We start from the raw sequence: 26,060 nt of genomic DNA on the forward strand, positions 1-26,060 counted from the left end.
GCTGAAGTACACCGCGAAGCACTACGCGAAATGCCGCTACTGTATAAATTAAAATCAGAAGGGCGACCGCACAGAGCTGGGAAGCTGCCCACAGAGATGCTCGAGCAGATCATTTTCAAGTGCACTCGTGAGCCGAGCGGAAGAGGGAAAGTTGGCCTGCGAATGGTATCTAATATGATGTACTGCATTTCAAATCTTACCACCTTCCAGACGGAGCGTCGTTTTGTTCAAGGGTTTTCTGCCTTCTCCCCATATTTCTTGACGTCTTCATCAGATTTCTGGTTTATAGCTCTTTATGTGTTTGCCTATTTTTAGTTAATTTGAAAATTTGTATCTTTTGTGGTGTCACCGCCAGACACCACACTTGCTAGGTGGTAGCTTTTAAATCGGCCGCGGTCCGTTAGTATACGTCGGACCCGCGTGTCGCCACTATCAGTGATTGCAGACCGAGCGCCGATACACGGCAGGTCTAGAGAGACTTCCTAGCACTCGCCCCAGTTGTACATCCGACTTTGCAAGCGATGGTTCACTGACAAAATACGCTCTCACTTGCCGAGACGATAGTTAGCATAGCCTTCAGCTACGTCATTTGCTACGACCTAGCAAGGCGCCATTACCAGCTGCTATTGATAATGAATCATGTACCGTCAAGAGTGACGTTCACCATTTATAGATTAAAGTTAAGTATTCCACCAGCTACGTCCGTTTTTTTTCTAAATTCTAATTTCCTTGTCCTGTTCCAGACCTCACGCCAGCCTGCGTGAGCTAAAACGCGTGCCTTTCGGCTTCCTCTAGTAAACCGGTGTTGGCTCTCCTGCCAACCACAACATCTTTTCCCATGAAATCGTGCGTGCCTCGTCTCTTCAATCTCCTTTATGAGATTCTAGCCCTTCTCAAGCCGTTGCCCTAGTTGTCTGAATTGTGTGTCATTCTTCTCTTCGTTTTTCTTATAACTAGCTACATTTGTTATTTGTTTCCTCAACTCTGTTTAAACTGCTCGTGTTGGAAGGTCCGCAGATCGAATACCGTAGGTGGTGGTGGTGGTGGTGGTGGTGGTGGTGGTGTGGGCTCGCAGTCAGCGTCAGTCTGTGATGCCCCTTTCACGGCCAGCAATTCCCTCGTTTTCTGCCTCGGGTCAAGTTTGGTGATCCTCTGTTCCACTAATTTCTCCCTCAGATATTTCATCGCTGTCTTGTCCCTGATCTTTATTTATCGTGTTGGTTTCATCCTGAGACTCTACTTCGTTCAGTTCACTGTTAACTATTCCCTGACGTGCTAAACTTTTCATCCTCGCTCTCGCAAACCGTGGCGTACCAGAACAAAGATATTAAATTCTAAACGTACCTGACTTTCAAAGCAAACCTGATCACTTTTACACTACATTTGTCAATCATCACATACACTCTAATATATGTTCCTCTACTAACATGCAGCAGAGATGTACACAAAACAATAATAGACACTCCTAAATTTCAACGAGAAATCTCCCTCTCGACAACACAGACACTACAAACCGAACAATATCATTGAGAAAATACATAAATGGTTACGTACCAGAACCCAAAACTACTTTACATTTCGTGAATTTAATTGTTTTTAAGATAGTGACACGTATCCTTCTGTTGTACAATCTAACTGCTGCGTCAGGAGGTCGCACATCAGCGAATCCTAGGAAGGTGTGGCCAGAATATGCCTGGTGACGTTCTAAAATCGGCGTGTTGACACTCCAGGTTAGTGAACTGGAATCCACGGAGGCGTCGCAGAGGAGTGCAAGGGTACCCTCCAAAATGAAATGGCAAGGAAACTTACGGCTGTTAAATGAGGCGCTAATTACAGTTACTCGATTAATTCCAATAAAATAATTGGTAGACAAATGACAACCTGTTGCGAAGTTATTATTCCCGCACAATTATAAACAAAACAAATGGCAACCTCTGGCAACATTAATAACAAGACCTTGGCATATCTGGTGACAAAAGGGGTTGGGAGGAAATATCATGTTGTTTGTTGTTGTGGTCTTCAGTCCTGAGACTGGTTTGATGCAGCTCTCCATGCTACTCTATCCTGTGCAAGCTTCTTCATCTCCCAGTACCTACTACAACCTACATCCTTCTGAATCTGCTTAGTGTATTCATCTCTTGGTCTCCCCCTACGATTTTTACCCTCCACGCTGCCCTCAAATACTAAATTGGTGATCCCTTGATGCCTCAGAATATGTCCTACCAACCGATCCCTTCTTCTGGTCAAGTTGTGCCACAAACTTCTCTTCTCCCCAATCCTATTCAATACTTCCTCATTAGTTATGTGATCTACCCATCTAATCTTCAGCATTCTTCTGTAGCACCACATTTCGAAAGCTTCTATTCTCTTCTTGTCCAAACTAGTTATCGTCCATGTTTCACTTCCATACATGGCTACACTCCATACAAATACTTTCAGAAATGACTTCCTGACACTTAAATCTATACTCGATGTTAACAAATTTCTCTTCTTCAGAGATGCTTTCCTTGCCAGTGCCAGTCTACATTTTATATCCTCTCTACTTCGACCATCATCAGTTATTTTGCTCCCCAAATAGCAAAACTCCTTTACTACTTTAAGTCTCTCATTTCCTAATCTAATACCCTCAGCATCACCCGACTTAATTCGACTACATTCCATTATCCTCGTTTTGCTTTTGTTGATTTTCATCCTATATCCTCCTTTCAAGACGCTATCCATTCCATTCAACTGCTCTTCCAAGTCCTTTGCTGTCTCTGACAGAATTACAATGTCATCGGCAAACCTCAAGGTTTTTATTTCTTCTCCATGGATTTTAATACCTACTCCGAATTTTTCTTTTGTTTCCTTTACTGCTTGCTCAATATACAGATTGAATAACATCGGGGAGAGGCTACAACCCTGTCTTACTCCCTTCCCAACCACTGCTTCCCTTTCATGTCCCTCGACTCTTATAACTGCCATCTGGCTTCTGTACAAATTGTAAATAGCCTTTCGCTCCCTGTATTTTACCCCTGCCACCTTTAGAATTTGAAAGAGAGTATTCCAGTCAACATTGTCAAAAGCTTTCTCTAAGTCTACAAATGCTAGAAACGTAGGTTTGCCTTTCCTTAATCTTTCTTCTAAGATAAGTCGTAAGGTCAGTATTGCCTCACGTGTTCCAGTATTTCTACGGAATCCAAACTGGTCTTCCCCGAGGTCGGCTTCTACTAGTTATTCCATTCGTCTGTAAAGAATTCGTGTTAGTATTTTGCAGCTGTGGCTTATTAAACTGATTGTTCGGTAATTTTCACATCTGTCAACACCTGCTTTCTTTGGGATTGGAATTATTATATTCTTCTTGAAGTCTGAAGGTATTTCGCCTGTTTCATACATCTTGCTCACCAGATGGTAGAGTTTTGTCAGGACTGGCTCTCCCAAGGCCGTCAGTAGTTCCAATGGAATGTTGTCTACTCCGGGGTCCTTGTTTCGACTCAGGTCTTTCAGTGCTCTGTCAAACTCTTCACGCAGTATCGTATCTCCCATTTCATCTTCTTCTACATCCTCTTCCATTTCCATAATATTGTCCTCAAGTACATCGCCCTTGTACAGACCCTCTATATACTCCTTCCACCTTTCTGTTTTCCCTTCTTTGCTCAGAACTGGGTTTCCATCTGAGCTCTTGATGTTCATACAAGTGGTTCTCTTATCTCCAAAGGTCCTCTAGGCAGTATCTATCTTACCCCTAGTGAGATAAGCCTCTACATCCTTACATTTGTCTTCTCGCCATCCCTGCTTAGCCATTTTGCACTTCCTGTCGATCTCATTTTTGAGACGTTTGTATTCCTTTTTGCCTGCTTCATTAACGGCATTTTTATATTTCCTCCTTTCATCAAGTAAATTCAATATTTCTTCTGTTACCCAAGGATTTCTAAGAGCCCTGGTCTTTTTACCTACTTGATCCTCTGCTTCCTTCACTACTTCATCTATCAAAGCTACCCATTCTTCTTCTACTGTATTTCTTTCCTCCATTCCTGTCAATTGTTCCCTTATGCTCTCCCTAAAACTCTGTACAACCTCTGGTTCTTTCAGTTTATCCAGGTCCCATCTCCTTAAATTCCCACCTTTTTGCAGTTTCTTCAGTTTTAATCTACAGGTCATAGCCAATAGATTGTGGTCAGAGTCCACATCTGCCCCTGGAAATGTCTTACAATTTAAAACCTGGTTCCTAAATCTCTGTCTTACCATTATATAATCTATCTGATACCTTTTAGTATCTCCAGGGTTCTTCCATGTATACAACCTTCTATCATGATTCTTAAACCAAGTGTTAGCTATGATTAAGTTGTGCTCTGTGCAAAATTCTACCAGGCGGCTTCCTCTTTCATTTCTTAGCCCCAATCCATATTCACCTACTACGTTTCCTTCTCTCCCTTTTCCTACGCTCGAATTCCAGTCACCCATGACTATTAAATTTTCGTCTCCCTTCACTATCTGGATAATTTCTTTTATATCATCATACATTTCTTCAATTTCTTCGTCATCTGCAGAGCTAGTTGCCATATAAACTTGTACTACTGTAGTAGGCGTGGGCTTCGTGTCTATCTTGGCCACAATAATGCGTTCACTATGCTGTTTGTAGTAGCTTACCCGCATTCCTATTTTCCTATTCGTTATTAAACCTACTCCTGCATTACCCCTATTTGACTTTGTGTTTATAACCCTGTAGTCACCTGACCAGAAGTCTTGTTCCTCCTGCCACCGAACTTCACTAATTCCCACTATATCTAACTTTAACCTATCCATTTCCCTTTTTAAATTTTCTAATCTACCTGCCCGATTAAGGGATCTGACATTCCACGCTCCGATCCGTAGGACGCCAGTTTTCTTTCTCCTGATAACGACATCCTCTTGAGTAGTCCCCGCCCGGAGATCCGAATGGGGGACTATTTTACCTCCGGAATATTTTACCCAAGAGGATGCCATCATCATTTAATCATACAGTAAAGCTGCATGCCCTCGGGAAAAATTACGGCCGTAGTTTCCCCTTGCTTTCAGCCTTTCGCAGTACCAGCACAGCAATGCCGTTTTGGTTATTGTTACGAGGCCAGATCAGTCAATCATCCAGACTGTTGCCCTTGCAACTACTGAAAAGGCTGCTGCCCCTCTTCAGGAACCACACGTTTGTCTGGCCTCTCAACAGATACCCCTCCGTTGTGGTTGTACCTACGGTACGGCCATCTGTATCGCTGAAGCGTGCAAGCTTCCCCACCAACGGCAAGGTCCATGGTTCATGGGGGGGGGGGGGGGGAGAAATATCATAATAATGATTTAATTGTAATCATGAAGTGCCCAATGACTGTCAAGATTTTAATTGCAAACAGATCCTATGACAGAATGGTATGTCACACCTGTGATCAGAGGTGAACGAAACTGTTCTTTGGCGTTAAAATACAAATCTCCCGACTGATGCTTGAAGCAACCAGATTACTATAAAATGTCTTTAATGTCCATGAAGAAAGACATAAAACTGCACACCAAACTCAGATTTCGAACTAGTCGCCTAATATAAATACTGCAACTGCAGACAGAATCACTAATAAACGTTTTAAGGAAGCCAGTGAAGTTTCTGGTTTCTGCCAACAAAATACGGAAACTGAAAATAAGGTATTTATTGCGTGTTGCTGCTGGTGTACTTTAAATACGATCAGAATCACTTAGGATCTTCTGATTTCGAGAAAGTCGTACTGTCGGTGCAGTTTAAAACATCACGCACTGAAGGCTGAGCTAAGTTTGGAGCTTAAGTAAAAATAGTCAATCGTATATTAATTTATTTTGTGTAGGTCTCTCAGTTGGCTCAGATACTATTTCTTTGAATTTAAGCCGTATATCATCTAAGTTTACATTGTTGGTTGGTAAGGAATGGAGGCTTTCTTTTAGGAAGGCTTCAAGCCTGATTGTTTTAACAGATATATTTTCGTTTGCTTTTAGTGGATTTGGATGATATCAGACTCGTTGCAACTATCTTGTGATCACAGATCCCAGTGCACCTCACGGTGCTCCCAATTTGCTCACGATTATTTGTTGCTAAGAGGTCAAGTATGTTTTCACAACCATTTAAACTTCTGTATGAAGATGGTATGTGTTGTTTCGGGAATGTCTGAAAGAACAAATACCATCTTCATATAGATAGGGCTTACCGGCCACTGATTTTCTTCAGCACAGATGCACTCACATTGCTCAAACTCTCACGGGAATCGGTAGATTTCCTGCCGCGAGTTATGTGTATATTAAGGAGGGGCAGTACACATCTAGTGTGTGGACAGTAAGTTGGAAGTGTGGGTCTCACGTGGAGCGTGTCAGAGATAAGTCCCTGCAGTCGCACTATCGTCTGTGTCCTGGTGGCTCAGTCGGATAGAGAGTCTTCCGTGTAAGCAGGATATCCCGGGTTCGAGTCCCCGTCGGGGCACACATTCTCAACTGTCCCCGTTGACATTTATCAACCCCTGTAAGAAGCTAATGGACTGGATTTCATTGTAATTTCATTTCCACTTCTAGTGCTCTCCTGAACCAATTGCACAAAATAACTTTCTGACGATGTTTTATACCTACCACAGGCAGTGAATACGTATATTCGCCAACAAATCGCGGGCACATCCAAGTCACTATCAACTTCTGTCGTATGGACGGGGTGCCTATTTGTGATGAGACTGATGTTATCTTTGAACTCTTCAGTAACTGTCTCATACTAGTCGAGAGTGATAAAAGGAACCAATTATAAATTTATTCTTGCTGTTACGTGTAACCTCTACCCATACTAACTCACAGGCATTATCTACTTCAACTTTGCTACAGGATAAACTACTGCTAAAAGCGTAAAAGGCGTCGTCTAAAACTGAATTTAATCTACGCTTTCTAAACGCAGTTAGGCCCTTTATTAAAATTTCAGCTGAACTTATCTCCGACTTTAGCCAACTTTCGGTAGTCTACATACTATTTGAACTTCAATACTTTCTATTTGTTCGTGGAGGTCTTGTTCTTCCCCAACTCAGCTATGACAGTTCTTCCCCAACGTAGCTTTGACAGTTTACAATTGCTGTGTTGACTGTTGCTATGTCAGGTGGTTCAAATTGCTCTGAGCACTATGGGACTTAACAACTGACGTCATCAGTCCCCTGGACTTAGAACTACTTAAAGCTAACTAACCTAAGGACATCACACACATTCATACCCGAGGCAGGATTCGAACCTGCGACCGTAGTAGTCTCACGGTTCCGGACTGAAGCGCCGAGAACCGCTCGGCCACATGGACCGGCGTTGCTATGTCTACCCTCTTCCTATGTTCGTCCTACAGTCGTTCGAGAACGTCTAACCTAAAGTCAGCCAGTCCATTTCACACACCCCTCGCTATCAATGTAGCTGCCTCCTGCATGTAGTTGAAACATGGCCTACTAAGTGGACCCCGAAACCCCACCACCCTAGGGCGGCACCACAAAGAGATGGCTCTCCCTCGACGGTCCATGTGTGAACTGGCTCTGAATCAGTCGACTCTACTGCCACTGGGGATTTGTGTACGTTCTCACTTTCAAAATTTTCTCACTTCTACCAGGGACCCAAAATGCAAATTCGAATTAATGGTAAAAGAATGGTATGGTTGCTTTAGTGAAATTGTTCAAATGGCTCTGAGCACTATCGGACTTAACATCTGAGGTCATAAGTCCCCTAGAACTTAGAACTACTTAAACCTAACTAATCTAAGGACAGCACACACATCCATGCCCGAGGCAGGATTCGAACCTGCGACCGTAGCGGTCGCGCAGTTCCAGGCTGCTTTAGTGAGTAACCGACAATAAATAGCATCGCTCTTTATTGTATACCTTGGTATGAATTAAATTTTCCGTTCAAATGGGACTTTTATTATGAATCTTCATTAGTTATGTTACTGTTTCCGGAAATGTGGTCCCGTAACAAGTATGGAATTCGCTCCAGCATAAAGTCGAGTGCCGGCACGACAGGTGGAAACGTTAGAGCAGAGAGGGCTGTGAAGAGGACGTCAGCCAACTGCAGGTGGACCGACCCCTCTCCAGGACGGCAACCCAACGGCAGCGCCGTCGACATGAAGAGGACGTAAGCGCTGAGCCGGCTGGCCACGGCCCAGTTGAAGACTGGAATTCTATGACTTCCACAGCGGCATTAAGAATAGGTACTTGTTTAACAATGACTTAGGAACTGTATTACTTCTCTTGTATTACGAACTGTATATACTGAAGGTACTTCTTGTTTGTCCGTCGCCCTTTGCTCGCGACACGTCTGTATCTCACAAACATAAGTGTTGTAATCATTTCCTTTTGTAAGAAATTTCATTAATATGACTTGCTTGAATTGTTGTCTAGCGATCCGAGAAAACAGGTTTCCTAGGCACATCATATTCGACGAGTAGGCAGGATACAACATTGGTGATGAGGTGGTCAACGCATTCCATACCGACAAACCAGGGCCTAGCTGCAAGAGAATTCCTTGTGTGTTTTGCTGGCGCCTTAAATCTACTCTTAGGAATGTTCAAGTATTTGCATTTGGCCTTCAGCAGTGCTTCCGCACCCTCCATTTTTCGACGTTACTTGGAACAGCTGACTACAAATGTGTCATTTTGTGCAATCTACTTGACGATATTATCGTGTCAAGTCGTACTCTAGAGGAACACATTGCCAATTTGCGTACCCTCTCGATTTTTTTCAGAAGCTGGACTCAAGTTTGACTTTCTTCATACCGAACTACAATACTGAGGTCATGTGATAAACAGTCAGGGTGTGCACCCCCTCCAATCTGATTTGCTTGCAATCCGTGACCTGCCCCTGAAACTCGCAATGTATCAGAATTCCAGTCAATACTAGACAAGATGACATACTACATTCGGGTCATACCGAATGCTGCTCAGATCGCGGCTCCATTGCACCGCTTGCGTCGCGAAAATGTACCTTTTGTGTGGCCTAAAGACTGTCGCGACACATTTCAGAAAGTCAAGAATGCCTTGCTCAGTGACAGATGTTTAGTGCATTCTCACTCTGCAAAGTCGGCAGTTTTTCAAGTAGACGCTTCCTGTTACGGAATCGCGCTGTGCTTTGGCAGAGAATTGGTGCACAAGACAGACCTATTGCTTTTGGTTCAAAGTTGTTACCTCAAGCTCAGTGCAATTATTCTCAAATATAAAATGTTGCTCTCGCTATTGCGTACGGCGTGACCAAATTCCATTGCAAGTTCTTTCTAGTGACAGATCAGAAGTCTTTGCAGTCCTTGTTTTATCCGTCCAAACCGGTTCCTACACGCACTGGTCAAAAATTCCAACGTTGGGCTTTATTGCTTTTGAAGCATCAGTATGAAATTGCATACAGACCCACGGCAAAGCATGGCAGTGTAGAACCCTCCTCTCGCCTTCCAGTTGGCCCAGATTCTGGTTTTGATGCATCTGCCGCATCTTGTTGCCAAATCAATGTCCAGGACTATGAACTGCTGGAATATTTTTCCTTACACTGCACAAAAATAGCACACACGACGGAAGCAGACCCAGATATGAAGATTTTGTTACACTGCGTTCGCTCGTCTTGGCGTCATTGATTGTACAGTGTCCAGAATTCAGTTGTGCACCGATATTTTGCACGTCGGCCTAACCTTTCAGTACAACAAGGCATGACCTTAGTGCACTCCAATAGTGGACAATCGCGTGATCTCATACCCAAAGTGTTGCAAAAGGATGTGTTGCGAATGGTACACCATGGAGTGTACTTGGAAGAGCATGGACGGCCACATAGAAAGGATGATGCCACAGTGTCGGGCATTCGCGGTAAGCCCATCCACCTCACGACAGACATTCGCAGTTTTGCGTGCAACTCAATCCCCATGGCAGTGAGTGAACATAGGCTTTGCAGCATCATTTCGGAACGCTCATTGTCTGATAGTGGTAAATTCTCGTAGAAAGTTCCCATTTGTTGTGCCTGTGGCTCCTACCACATCACGTAGCACCATTCAAGCGTAGTCCTCCATATTTTGCATAGAAGGTTTCCCAGAAGCACATGTGTTATACAACGGATCACAGTTCACTTCACTTTGAACGTTGTTGTGAACGAAACGGCATTCGTCTTCTAACAAGTGCTCCATTTCACCCCCAGTCCAAAGGAGAAGTAGCATCATGCTCACATTTAAACAACAAAAGGCCAAGCTTAGCACCGCCCACACACGGGAACAGGCGCTGCAAATCTTATGAGCCTGACGAGCCTTATAGATGCATGCTGTAACTATTGTACACTATGGAAATGATAACGTGAAGAACTTATGGCCCTACCTATGAATTCTGAATTTGTGAATTACAAAGGATGAAATATAGCAAGTCAGTTAGACTTGAATTCGTTGTACTTACAAAGATCACAGTTTAGTTAGTAAGGCATTAGTCATTTCGTATTAATTGTGCTGCACGCTTAGGTGCATACTAAAACAAGCTATTGACAATAGTTGACTTCTGGTTTCGGTTTGTGCATGAAGACTATTTAAATTGCCCATGATGTTGTTTGCTGACAAATGGCCATGAGCTGAGCAGCGATTTCACCGCACCGAAGGCGGAAACAGCATTTTATGACCCTTAAATCGAGCCCGCACTGGTCTGAGGCGGCTTGCAGAACCCTGCGCCATGTCGCTTTATAACAGGCAGACGGCCGCTGCAAGGTGTGGAGAGAGTAGTTTGCGGCCGACAGTCGGTTTATAAGGCCTGTGAGAGGGGGCGCCTTTGGACCGCCAAATAGTGAAGCTGCGCATGCAGCTGATCAAAGCTCAACAATCTCTTTATTAAGATCAGTGTCAAAGGTGCGTTATAAATCTAAACCTGTGACTCTGCCATTCATCAGTTGTGGTTCCCTGTTCATTCACTTCATTCAGGTTCAAGATTTGTGATAGGAGGTCGACTCATACTTAAAAAAATATCTATAGTACTGCAAATTATATGGACAATACATATCATCTGCAAAACATACTGATATTAATCACGTTCTGGAAATACTGAAACATGTTAGAGATGTCATGAACACACAAATTCACAAGAGATGTTTATAAAAATGGAGGTCTTTTATACACAGTGAGGCACAGAACAAGTTGAGTGACATTGAAAAAAACATATAATATCAACCGTCCAACACTATGTTTGCAAATGCGTGAGCAGTTGCTTTGAACCTAAATGACATTTTGCACACAGCAGCACAATGTTTCAACTTACTAAATACTTTACATGTGAGAATATGGTATGAATATTATATATAATGTGGCAACGCCAATCAAATTTAAAATGAATCTATGTGTGAGCATAGCAATCTTAAGAACAATCATGTGTAAACTTATCAGATCAACAATTAATTGGTAAGACATGTGACAGTAAAGAAATAGGACAAAATGCATTACAATTAACACACAAAACATTGACATTCTGCAGGAATTATATGAACACAAATTTTATGAACACAAATCATTGAACGTGAATCTGGTATTGTGGTAGTATTATTACGATCATCACACATGCACTGAGGTTAGGTTTTTCACATGTGTGTTGTGGGGATTCATTGATTCACAACATATGGTGGGAGGTAAGTGGATCAGTTTGTTGCATCACCCCCTGGTTGTCACTCACAGCGTGGGTTTGATGCATTGGGTAGATTCCGTCAGTACAATGGACAGCTGTGGGTCACCTTCCAGTCTGCTCAAATATGATAAAGACTGGGGAGATTGGTACACTGGGTGCGGCATCACCTTGCTAATCGATGACGTGGGATTCATTTCCCCATTGTGTCAGTCACATGGAAAAAAGGTTGGTGGAATATACACTCTGTGGTGTTTTTAATTTTCATGGAGCAGAGGTGCTGTGACTGATGCTGGTCATTTATTTGGAAACTCGACCGTAACATGAATGTGTGTCGCTAACCAGCTTGCTAGATCTGAACAATATACAGTTGCGGAGGCTTGGACAGTCGCTCTGCGCTATCAAAGGATTTACTTGGGAAGATTGTGCTGATCGATACACAGTGCAATGGCAGATAGTATCAGGATTTTCGTGCTGTGAGAACAGAAATATTTTAGCAGGTAATAGTTATGTAGCACACTAATATGTTGTGGTACAAATTGGCTAATGGCTAAAAGTCACCAACATGAGAAAAAGTTCGTTGCATTATGGTAGAGAAGACTCTTTCTGTCATGAATTCTCAAAGTTAAAGTATGTTTTGGTACAGCGCCAGCATTACTAATCCTTAGTAGGGATGGAAAAAACCGACCGATTAAAACCAATATTGGTATTTTTGTTCTGGGGAACAGGTGTTTTTCGGTATTTCTTAGGTCTGACTTACAGCATGGTACTTTTTCATTTTTCAGTAATATCCGGTAAAAACGGTATATCAGTTTGCCATAGCAGCAGTGCTAAAACTGTTAGTTTTTAATATTTTTGATAGAGTAGTGTTTATTTTTATTGTCTGTTACGAAAATGGAAAAGTGGAATTTAGAGCAACGTTATGCCATGTTGAATTGGGGAATCAGCGCGTGTGACCTTAGATCACTAGAAACCGGTCCTTAGGAAACATTTCTATCAAGAGCGCAAGTTTTTCACTGTCGCAAATAGATTTAGGAAGGCCGACAACACGTTGAAGCAGAACTGTGCCCAGAGAGAGACTTCAACTTCAAAATCCGGCCAGAACATCGAACGTGTGTGGACTCCTGTGAGATTCTTCCTTCATGACAAAACCGTCAAGCAAGAGTTTTACAAACATGTCCGTTAAAAGCCAGGAAAAGGGTGAATCGAGTGAGGCCGGACATTACAGGCAGGTGCATACTGCATTGTGACAACACTCCACTTCAAGTGGTCACATCTATCACGAATGTTTTGACCTCAAACGGAATTCTGTTGATCCATAGCCCCTCTATTCACCAGATTTGAGTCTCTGCCACATTTTTTTCTCGAAACTGAAAATATCCGAAAACGACATCATTTTAGATCACTGAAGAACATTCAAAAGAGTGTGACAGACATGTTAAAGGATCTACCAAATGAAGTCTTTCAAGTCAGATACCAATACTGCAAACGACTCCACTGGAGTGCACCTCCTGAAGGGAACTACTTTTGAGACGACAATATTCTTGTTTGAAAAAATTGTAGCTATGATACAAAAAAAAAATCATTCTCATTACTTTTCTTACACACCTTGTACATGACATAGCTATACTTACCTGGTCCAAAGTGCTGGTACAAGGGTTGTATTCTCATAAACTGTACTTGTGCATTATGTGTTCTTTGTAAGCTATTTTTGCATTTCGGGAGAATGCATTGAATGAAGTGTACAAGAAATTAATACTTTATATTTTTCCTGTTCTTTGTTTGATACCATAACGTTGGATCGGTGTCAATGTTAAAATTTATTCCAAACTTCTTTAGTCTCAGTACTTTCCGTAAACAAAAGTGATTTTTTTCCTGGTGCTGTAGGTTAGCTTGTGTCATGAGGAAGCAAGACAGCTCAGTCGCAAACACAGCGCTCCACATCAACCCAGGAGGAACAAGACTACGAGGAAGACCGGCAAAGAGATGGACTGACAACGTCAGGGGAGACATGCACGTTATTGACTTAAGACCAGAAGATGTCAACGACAGGGAGAAATGGAGGAGATGTAACAAAACAGCAGACCCTGCAAGTCGGTATTAATGCTTGGAAAGAAAGAGAGAGTAGGTCAGCTTGTATTAATTTTCCTGTGTCATATTCTCCCTTATATACATGAAATTTTAATTGTGGAGTAGACTGCAATGCTGAAGCGTCACTAGCGTTTAATTAATGCAACTCTGAATTGGTTTACATGAATCTCAAGTGTGATGGTGTACTTCGAAGCTATTATTGTGATAACCATTTTACCATGCACTTTGGACCGTCTGTTTTCATTCCCTCATTTCCGTTTCCAACTATATAAACTCCTTACATCCGACTGCTCACACACTTCCAACAATGTAATGCATCCCCCAGCCCTCCTTTCTATTGGTGTTAAAGTGTCCACCTCTCTAAAAGAGGGTTAAATAGCAGAATGTTTGAAATGTATTTCTTGTTTTCCCAATTCCATAACCTGCCTTGTTGTACACTACAAAATATCTTTGAGATTATAATTTACTTTTTTTCTGTACAATCACAATTCTCAGGCTCACGTGTACTTCGTCAATAGGTATAATAATAACCATTTAATATCTTACTTCCCATTCACATCATTATTCTACATCTACATCTACATGGATACATGAAAATCACATTTAAGTGTATGCCAGAGGTTTCATCGAACCACCTTCACAATTCTCTATTATTCCAATCTTGTAAGGCGCGCGGAAAGAAAGAACTCCTATATCTTTCCGTACAAGCTCTGACTTCCATTATTTTTTGGTAGCGATCGTTTCTCCCTATGTAGGTCGGTGTCAACAAAATATTTTCGCATTCGAAGGTGAAATATGGTGATTGGAATATCGTGAGAAGTTTCCGCCGCAACGGAAAACGCCTTTCTTTTAATGATGTCAAGGTCAAATCCTGTATCAGTTCTGTGACACTCTCTCCAATATTTAGCGATAATATAAAACGTGCTGCCCTTCTTTGAACTTTTTCGATGTACTCCGTCAGTCCTATAGGGTAAGGATCCCACACCGCGCAGCAGTATTTTAAAATAGGACGGACGAGCGTAGTGTAAGCAGTCTCCTTAGTAGATCTGTTACATTTTCCAGGTGTCCCTCCAATGAAACGTAGTCTTTGGTAAGCCTTCCCCACAACATTTTCTATGTGTTCCTTCCAATTTAAGTTTTTCGTAACTGACATACCAACGTATTTAGTTGAATTTACGGCTTTTAGATTAGACTGATTTATCGTGTAAACGAAGTTTAACGAATCCCTTTTAACACTCAAGTGGATGACCTTAAACTTTTAGTTATATACGGTCAATTGCCAATTTTCGCACAATTCAGATATCTTTTCTAAATCATTTTGCAATTTGTTTTGAACTTCCGTTGATTTTATTAGCCGTCATCTGCAAACAACCTAAGACGGCTCCTCAGATTGTCTCACAAAACGTTTATATAGATAAGGAACAGCAAAGGGCCTATGACACTACCTTGGGGATCACCAGAAATCACTTCTGTTTTACTCGGTGACTTTCTGTCAGTTACTACGAACTGTGACCTCTCTGGCAGGAAATCACAAATCCAGTCACATAACAAACGATATTCCATAAGAAAGCAATTCGCTACAAGCCGCTTGTGTGGTACAGTGTCAAAAGCCTTCCGGAAATCCAGAAATATGGAATCGATCTGAAATCCCTTCTCATTAGCACTCAACACCTCATGTGAATAAAGAGCTAATTGTGTTTCAAAGGAACGATGTTTTCTAAACCCATGTTGGCTGTGTGTCAATTGACAGTTTTCTTCGAGGTAATTCATAATGTCTGAACACACTATATGTTCCAAAATCCTGCTGCATATCGACGTTAACGATATAGGCCTGTAATTTAGTGGATTACTCCTACCACCTTTCATGAATATTGGTGTGACCTGAACTTTCCAGTCTTTGGGTACGGATCTTTCGTCGAGCGAATGGTTGTATATGATTGTTAAGTATGGAGCTAATGCGTCAGCTTACTCGGAAAGGAATCTAATTGGTATAGAGTCTGGACTAGAAGACTTGCTTTTATCAAGTGATTTAAGTTGCTTCACTACTCCGAGGATATTTACTTCTACGTTACAAACAGGAAACCGATCTTACCACAGCCTAGCACAACTGCTTCGGTCCAAATATCTCTCCAGAAAGTTCAAGATTCGACTGTACAAAACCCTGATCCACCCTGTTGTTCTATATGGCTGTGAGACATGGAGTAATCGGAAACAGGAATTCCGCTCCTTGTATTTGAGAGAAAAGTGCTTCGGAAGACCTTCGGTCAGGTTCTGGGTGCAGATACAGGGGAATGGAGGATCAGATACAACCAAGAGCTTGAGGAACTATACCAGCAGCCCAACATAGCAGGAACTGTCAAAGCCAAACGAATGCAGTGGGCTGGCCATGTGGCCCGGATGGAAGATCACAGATGGCCTCGGAAGCTCCTGGATTTCACACCTACAGGAAAGAGACCGCCAGGGAGACCCAAGAAGCGTTGGGGGGATGGACTCCATGAAGATTTAAACCAAGTGTCAATAGATGAGAACGGATGGTGGATAGCAGCAATGGACAGAATACAATTGATGAGGAAACTTGTAGATGCGTGCAGTCCACTGGGCCTAGTAGTCGTAGTAGTAGGTACTCATGTTGGCAGCTGTTCTCGATTCGAATTCTTTTGTGAAGGCATTTCGGAACGCTGTGTGTAGTAACTCTATGTCGCTACGGCAACCCTGTGTTCACTAATCGCTGCATCGGATTTGATTCTCGTTATTAACTCAGAATTATTTGTTGCTAAGAGGTCAAGTATGTTTTCACAACCGTTTACTATTCGCGTGGGCTCATGAACTAACTGCTCGAAATAATTTTCAGAGGATGCGTTTGGCACAATTTCGGATGATATTTTATGCACATCTTCGGAATTTCGCCAACATATCGAGGATATATTAAAGTCACCACCAACTGTTACCGCATAAGTCGGGTACGTGTTTGAAATCAAACTCAAGTTTTCTTTGAACCTTTTAGCAACTGTGTCATCTAAATTGGTAGGTAGGTAAAGGATACTATTATTATTTTATTCCGGTTGCTAATAATGACCTCTGCTCATACTAACTCAAGGATGTATCTGCTTCAGTTTCACGATAAGTTAAACTACTTCTAACAGCAACAAACACGCCACCGCCAAGCGTGTTTAGCCCATCCTTTCTGAACACCGTTAGGTTCTTCGGAAAAATTTCGGCAGAGTTTATATCCGACTTTAGCAAGCTTTCAGTGCCTTTAAAGATTTGAGCATCAGTGCTTTCTATCAGCAATTGGAGCTCTGGTATTTTCCCAACACAGCCCCCAACTACCAATTATCCCACCCTCTATGATTACCCGGATCTTGCAGACTGAGTGGTTTCAAATTATTAAACAAATTAGTAATAATTAATGACAGTCGTAATAAGCCTAAAAACCACAGTTTTGTTTCAAAATTATGTTTTAACTACCAGATAATTTCATAGTCCGCCCCCCCCCTCCCTAAAACCATGTACCTTGACGTTGGTGGGGTGGCTTGCGTGCCTCAACGATACAGATAGCCGTACCGTAGGTGCAACCATAATGGAGGGGTATCTGTTGAAAGGACAGACAAACGTGTGGTTCCTGAAGAGGGGCAGCAGCCTTTTCAGTAGTTGCAGGGGCAACAGTCTGGATAATAGACTGATCTGGCCTTGTAACACTATCCAAAATGGCCTTGCTGTTCTGGTACTGCGATTAGCTGAAAGCAAGGAGAAACTACAGCCGAAATTTTTCCCGAGGGCATGCAGCTTTACTGTATGACTAAATGATGATGGCGTCCTCTTGGGTAAAATATTCTGGAGGTAAAATAGTCCCCCATTCGGATCTCCGGGCGGGGACTACTCAGGAGGACGTCGTTATCAGGAGAAAGAAAACTGGCATTCTACGGATCGGAGCGTGGAATGTCAGATCCATTAATTGGGCAGGTAGGTTAGAAAATTTAAAAAGGGAAATGAATAGGTTAAAGTTAGATAAAGTGGGAATTAGTGAAGCTCGGTGGCAGGAGGAACAAGACTTTTGGTCAGGTGAATACCGGGTTATAAATACAAAATCAAATAGGGGTAATGTAAGCTACTACAAACAGCATAGTGAACGCATTATTGTGGTCAAGATAGACACGAAGCCCACGCCTACTACAGCAGTACAAGTTTATATGCCAACTAGCTCTGCAGATGACGAAGAAATTGATGAAATGTATGATGAGATAAAAGAAATTATTCAGGTAGTGAAGGGAGACGAAAATTTGATAGTCATGGGTGATTGGAATCCAAGAGTAGGAAAAGGGAGAGAAGGAAACATAGTAGGTGAATATGGTTTGGGGCTAAGAAATGAAAGAGGAAGCCGCCTGGTAGAATTTTGCGCAGAGCATAACTTAATCATAGCTAACACTTTGTTTAAGAATCATGAAAGAAGGTTGTATACATGGAAGAATCCTGGAGATACTAAAAGGTATCAGATAGATTATATAATGGTAAGACAGAGATTTAGGAACCACGTTTTAAAATGAAAGACATTTCCAGGGGCAGTAGTGGACTCTGAACACAATCTCTTGGTTATGAACTGTAGATTAAACCTGAAGAAACTGCAAAAAGGTGGGAATTTAAGGAGATGTTACCTGGATAAACTGAAAGAACCAGAGGTTGTACAGAGTTTCAGGGAGAGCATAAGGGAACAATTGACAGGAATGGGGGAAAGAAATACAGTAGAAGAAGAATGGGTAGCTATGAGGGATGAAACAGTGAAGGCAGCAGAGGATCAAATAGGTACAAAGACGTGTTCTAGTAGAAACCCTAGGGTAACAGAAGAAATATTGAATTTAATTAATGAAAGGAGAAAATATAAAAATGCAGTAAACTAAGCAGGCAAAAAGGAATACAAACGTCTCAAAAATGATATCGACAGGAAGTGCAAAATGGCTAAGCATGGATAGCTAGAGGACAAATGTAAACATGTAGAGGCTTATCTCATGATAGATACTGCCTACAGGAAAATTAAAGAGACCTTTGGAGAAAGGAGAACCACTTGCATGAATATCAAGACCTTTGATGGAAACCCAGTTCTAAGCAAAGACGGGAAGGCAGAAAGGTGGAAGGAATATATAGAGGGGTCTATGCAAGGGCGATGTACTTGAGGACAATATTATGGAAATGGAAGAGGATGTAAATGAAGATGAAATGGGAGATACGATACTGCGTGAAGAGTCTGACAGAGCACTGAAAGACCTGAGTCGAAACAAGGCCCCCGGAGTAGACAACATTCCATTCGAATTACTGACAGCCTTGGGAGAGCCAGTCCTGACAAAACTCTACCATCTGGTGAGCAAAATGTATGAGACAGGCAAAATACCCTCAGACTTCAAGAAGAATATAATAATTCCAACCCCAAAGAAAGCAGCTCTTGACAGATTTGGAAATTACCGCACTATAAATTTAATAAGAAACGGCTGCAAAATACTAACACGAATTCATTACAGACAAATGGAAAAACTGGTAGAAGCCGACGTTGGGGAAGATCAGTTTGGATTCCGTAGAAATATTGGAACAATTGAGGCAATACTGACCCTACGACTTATCTTAGGAAATAGATTAAGGAAAGGCAAAACTACGTTTCTAGCATTTGTAGACTTAGAGAAAGCTTTTGACACTTTTGATTGGAATACACTCTTTCAAATTCTGAAGGTGGCAGGGGTAAAATACAGGGAGCGAAATGCTATTTACAATTTGTACAGAAACCAGATGGCAGTTATAAGAGTCGAGGGGTATGAAAGGGAAGCAGTGGTTGTGAAGGGATTGAGACAGGAGTTATTCAATCTGTATATTGAGCAAGCAATAAAGGAAACAAAAGAAAAGTTCGGAGTAGGTATTAAAATCCATGGAGAAGAAATAAAAACTTTGAGGTTCGCCGATGACATTGTAATTCAGTCAGAGACAGCAAAGGACTTGTAAGAGCAGTTGAACGGAATGGATAGTGTTTTGAAAGGAGGATATAAACGGTTAAATTATCTGTTGCTAGCCTCATCCTGAATTCCGCAGAGTAATTGTTGTGTTGGGCGTAATTTATAATGCATAGCATGAAATAACGTAAGCAAATACATATTAGTATACTTCCTCTTATAAACTGCACTTGTTCATAGATAATGAGTTTAGTAGTGCGAGTTCCATCTTTTAAAAGAGGAAACAGGAAAAAATCTTGAAATGTAATTGTCGTGGTCGAGTTACCAGTCCTATAACGCAAGATGGAGAAAGGGCGTGAAATAGTGAATACATTGTGATATAAAATAAAAAAAAGTCCATGTAACCACTACTTCCTCGTAAATGTCAAACACTTTGCACCAACAGAGGCCGAACATCTTAAGTATCTAGATTCCTTGAATCTGTGTCAGATCTGTTATAACAACACCGTGGCCGATCTTTTCATCACAGAGCTGTTGACGTTTTAAATGTCACATTAAGTGAAACACTAAAGAAAATTAAAGTAGTTTATTGGCGTTGTTTACATCATAAGAAGAACAGCGATAGACACTGAATTAATATTTTTGTACCATTGACCTAAAAGAAATCATAGCGAACTGTAGCAGCAGACACTGAGTAAAAATACCGGATTGAAACAGTGTAGTTGCACTAAATCAACGTGAGTGTAATGTGGACTCCACATCAGCAGAGCTACAGATGTCCTCGTAGAGTTTCCACGTGTGGCAAGGTAGTTCGCAAGGCAGGAAGCTGGACCAGACACGAATGCATGCCATACGTTGGACTTACAGATGTTGGTTTGATTCACTGTCCAGCCTCAGTGTGGTTTTTAGGCGGTTCTCCACGCTCGTTTAGGCGAATGCTATGCTGGTCCCCAGCCTCTACCTCAAAGTATACACAAACAACTGGAATACTAAAACATAGAGTACAGTGAAACTTCCTGGCAGATTAACACTGTGTGCCACACTGAGACTCGAACTCGGGACTTTTGTCTTTTGCGGGCAGGTGCTCTATCATCTGAGCCACCCAAGCATGACTCACGAGCTGTCCTCACAGCTTCAATTTCATATCAGCGCACAGTCCGCTGCAAAGTGAAAATCTTATTTTGGAGACATCCCTGAAGCTGTGGGAAAGCCATGTCCCCGCAATATCCTTTCTTCCAAGTGCTGCAAGGTTCGCAGTGAAGTGTGGAAGGTAGGGGACGAGGTACTGGCAGAATTGAAGCTGTGAGGACGGGTCGTGAGTCGTGCTTGCATAGCTCACATGGTAGAGCACTTTCCCGTGAAAGGCAAAGATCCCGAGTTCGAGTCTCGGTCTGGTTCACATTTTTAATCTGCCAGAAAGTTTCATATCAGCGCACACTTCGCTGCTGAGTGAATATCTCATTCTATAAATAACAGTGTTTACAGGATTCTCAGACAGGTGGTAAACACAGGTTTCCTCAATTAGACTTAACTTATGGCTGAGTTGGCCAGCCAGAAAGTAAAAATTAAAAACAAAAAACTACCAGGTCGTGAGAACTGTGGATATTGACCACGCTATAAATGATCGGAGACAGAGATTAAACGTAGCAACTGACGTAAGGATCGGTATAATTTATTTAGTATACCTTGAAAATTAGGCATTACGCACGCTGGTTTAGGACTTAAAGCTCTTAATATTTGTTTCTTACTCTAATCGTATTTTACGGTAACTTTTAAAATCGTATCGTATCGTATCTGAATTAATTGCTCAGTAGGAGGAAATGTTTCAGTAAGAAAACGAAGTTGTCAAGCACACAAATTTTAAAATCGTAATGGCGCAAAGTATATAAAAATACAGGTCTTATATTCCAGAATGTGCAGTGAGAGTATTAATTATATATAATAGATAGCTACTTATTTACCCAAAATTTACGTAAAATGTGTAACTTGCAGTATTTCATAGTGCTTCCAAGGGTGCTCAGAGGTATAGAAATGCTCTGAATTTTTTTGCCATATTTTCCCCAAACGTTACTTAAAGCAGCTCTTGCGTATTTTCAAAGACTGAACTAACGCACTAATTAATTACTTCCCAAATCTAAATTCCTGTCACATTTCGAAAGTTGGGTAGGAAAGCAGCGGCAAGAGTAAACAGATGACTATGCATTTTACACGCCTCAGCAAGTCTGAGAGTAGAACACATGCAGTTTTATCCAGTTTACGATGTAAAATATGCTTCGATATTTCGAGAGTACTGAACCACTTAGGAAGTATACTTCCTCGTATCCACAACTCTGACATCCTGTCAGCACAACATGAAATGCATGCATCTTTACAAGACACACATAGGCGCTAGAACTTATATTGCACAAGAGTAAGCAAAATTCAAATTAGAACTAGGGCTAAAAGAATAGTAAGGTTATATCACTTAATATCTGACAAACATTAGAACTGCTGCTTATTGTGTAACTTAAATATTATAATCAAATGGGAGTTGTATTATGAATCAGCATACGTTATGTTAGTGTTCTGGAAGAAAGGTACCATAACATCACCCTTTCCTTCCGTTTTTAAATTTATGCCAATGCAGTTGTGCCCAAAACTTGTTAAAGCACCAGTGCATCAAAGACATTTTGGTGCTGTGTGACACTGGAATTATGTGCACAGTTGAATCTGTTGACTATATGCACCCATCAATTTTGCTGGTGTACTGAATCCATACTTTGCATTATTGTCCCACATTATACTCATTTATGTATCTTGAAAATTTCCTTTACAGCTAATTCTCACTTATCTTACATTAAATTCTCACTTATCTTACATTAAATCATATTCTCTACTCATACATACTGATCATTTGTAGCATGCACTCATTCAATTAATTTCCATTTACTCTTCAGACAATTTCATATTTACTCCATTCCGACTCTCACAAAACTTATAACATCCAATAGCGTGACACACTTTAATACTTCACAATAAGATATAAGAAAAATATACACATCACGAGATGAAACTGGGATTACAGAGTGCATAAAACTGCAAAAACAAATCTTCATAAAACACATCACAAAATTAAGTGGACGTACAATGTATTTGTACACAGTATCGAGTAGTAATTCACGAAAACTATTGTTCATTCACACTCAAGGTTAAACCATCGTTCTACATGACAAATTCGATTGTTATTGGGTATGGGTCTAAAGATGTAATATACATTTTTTTTCAAGTTTTGCTTGTTAGTGCATTCAGAATTCAGTTCCCCAGGAAACCCAACTGTCCAATTAAAATTACAATACAATTAACAAATCAGTACAAAAATTACCATTCCTGAAAATCGCCGCCTAAGTGGCCGTGCGGTTAAAGGCGCTGCAGTCTGGAACCGCAAGACCGCTACGGTCGCAGGTTCGAATCCTGCCTCGTGCATGGATGTTTGTGACGTCCTTAGGTTAGTTAGGTTTAACTAGTTGTAAGTTCTAGGGGACTAATGACCTCAGCAGTTGATTCCCATAGTGCTTGGAGCCATTTGAACCATTCCTGAAAATCATCACACCATAGAAAAATTTATTTCAGTTCGAGGGACAATTAATGCGTCACATGAGAAGCAGAGTATCACTGTCTGTATATAAGAGGACACAGTCAGGTTTATCATTTCCCATTGGAAGTCTATTCATTTTAAAGTAGCAGATGGAACTCAGTTCGACATAAAGCAACCAGTTTGCAATTCATGAGAATCCACAGCATAGTGATTTTCCTGACTCGGTTGCATGTACACATATACTAATCAAAACTCTTTTATTCAAAGCGTAGGTGACCTACGTATGGTTAGATAAATTCAAGTCTTTGACCAGAACACACCTGAGTGCACTGAAATTTTAAGTTGCAGGTATTGAATGATTTGAGTAGTGTCTTTTGACGTTGAATTAAGTAGTGTCTTTTAATAGTGAAGGGTTGCTGTCCAACAGGATTTGATATTATGGGCTACAGACAGTGTTTATGCAAGGGAAGTGGTTAGAAATCTGTTCTTGCACAGTAACAGTTTGAGTTCATTCGTGTGACATTAGATTTGTATTTTCCTTGTAACAAGAAATATAGTCTCCCATGGTCTGTGAAACATTCAGTAAATAGTCAACAGGCTACTTTAAGTGTTTTCTGACTTTGTAGACAGTACATCTGTGAATGACGTCGTCGCCATTAGCTGATTTGCGTGGTGGCAAAGCGGCAAGACTCCCTGTGGCGACAACAGCAGATCAGAGATCTCCCGGTGGCTTTGTGAGGCTGGCAGACAGTGACCCTTTCCTCTCTAGCGTATTGTAGTCAGCTTAATCTTCTGGCTCATGGATCTCTCTTCTGGTAGCGACTCCAAGTCATGTACAGTAACTGCAGCTACAAACTAGAGACACGGCCTGTTGACCCGGTTTAGTTGCATGTGTGTCTCATGCTTGCCCAAGGTTCAACGCCCATACATTTAAACGTACCGTTTTATATTTGCATTTTTCTTTTTAGAGCTAAAACCCTCGTGTAATTTTGCGGCCTCAAAATAAGTTTACAGTGAAGTTACAGAGGCACAAATACATACAAATACACAATCCTTCCTTATAACATTCTAATAACTACTCTCAACATATTCAGTCATTACTTAACTTTCACATCATGTTATACTGAGATTCAACATATTCACATTATTGCTCTATCCTTTCCTCAAGTTACATAAAGATCTAATTATATTCAAATTATTACATTTGGTGCTTATAAAATACTTGCAGATTTAATCACCTTTATGTGATTTGTTACTGCTAGGTTTGATCATCACGCGAGTGTTACGGAAATGCTTGAGGAACTCGGGTGGGAGTCTCTGGAGGAAAGGAGGCGTTCTTTTCGTGAAACGCTACTGAGGAAATTTAGAGAACCAGCATTTGAGGCTGACCGCAGTACAATTTTACTGCTGCCAGCTTATATTTCGCGGAAACACCACAAAGATAAGATAAGAGAGATTAGGGCACATAGGCAGTCATTTTTCCCTCTTTCTGTTTGGAAGTGGAACAGGGAGAGAAGATGCTAGTTATAGTACGAGGTACCGTCCGCCACGCACCGTATGGTGGATTGCGGAGTATGTATGTAGATATGTTTTCATCGTGTTAACAATGTCGGATTTTGTACCAGAAAGTGATGAGCACAAATTTTTTGTTTCCATTTGAAAAAAAGTGCTGCAGAGTCGGATCGAATGCTTGTCGAGGTATATGGTAATGATGCTCTATCAGAACCAACATGCAAAAGATGGTTTCAACGGTTCAGAAATAATGATTTCGATGTAAGAAATGAAGAACGTGGAAGACCACCAAAAATGTTCGAAGACGCCGAATTGCTGACTTTGAGTCAGAAGCAAATGGCAGCAATGCTAAATGTTGCACAACAAACAATTTCTGACCGTTTGAAAGCTAAGGGAAAGATCATGGGTGCCACATGAATTGAATGAAAGACAGATGGAAAACCGAAAAACCATTTGTCAAATTTTGCATCAAAGACGTGAAGGAAAATTAGTTTTGCATCGAATTGTTACTAGTGATGAAAAATGGATTTATTTTAAAAATCCTAAACGGGAAAAATCGTGGGTTAATCCGGGAAACCATCAACATCGACTGCAAAACCAGATCGATTCGGCAAGAAGACAATGCTCTGTGTTTGGTGGGATCAGAAAGGTGTGTTGTATCATGAGCTTCTCAAACCCGGTGAAACTGTGAATACTAATCGCTGCAGACAACAAATGATCAATTTGAACTATGCATTGATCGAAAAAAGACGAGAATGGGCCAGAAAACATGGAAAAAAATTGTTTACACGACAATGAACCTGCACACAAAGCAAAACTGGTTCAGGATACAATCAAAACACTTGGCTGGGAGCTGCTACCCCACCCGCCGTATTCACCAGACTTGGCTCTTCCGTATACCATTTGTTCTCATCAATGGGACACGCATTGGCTGAGGAACATTTCGATTCCTACGAAAAAGCCGAAAATTGGGTGTCTGATTAGTTTGCTTCAAAAGACGAACATTTATACTGGCGTGGTGTCCACAAATTGCCAGAAATGTGATCAAAATCTATAGGAAGCAATAGTCAGTACTTTGAATATTTTTTTTTACTTTTCAATTCAAACATAGTGTTTCATTTTCACAAAAAAAAACGCTAATTCCATACCGGTACACCTTGTACACTTCTATATGAAGATGGTATATGTTCTTTCTAGTATCTGTTCTCTCGGGCATGTCATATAGATAGGGCTTACCGGCCAGTGATTTTCTTCAGCACAGATGCACTCACATTGCTCAAACTCTCACGGGAATCGGTAGACTGACTGCCGCGAGTAACGTGTATAGTAAGCAAGGGCACTACAAATTTAGTGTGTGGAC

Source organism: Schistocerca cancellata, chromosome 6 (assembly GCF_023864275.1).
Source record: "Schistocerca cancellata isolate TAMUIC-IGC-003103 chromosome 6, iqSchCanc2.1, whole genome shotgun sequence".
Taxonomy (NCBI): domain Eukaryota; kingdom Metazoa; phylum Arthropoda; class Insecta; order Orthoptera; family Acrididae; genus Schistocerca; species Schistocerca cancellata.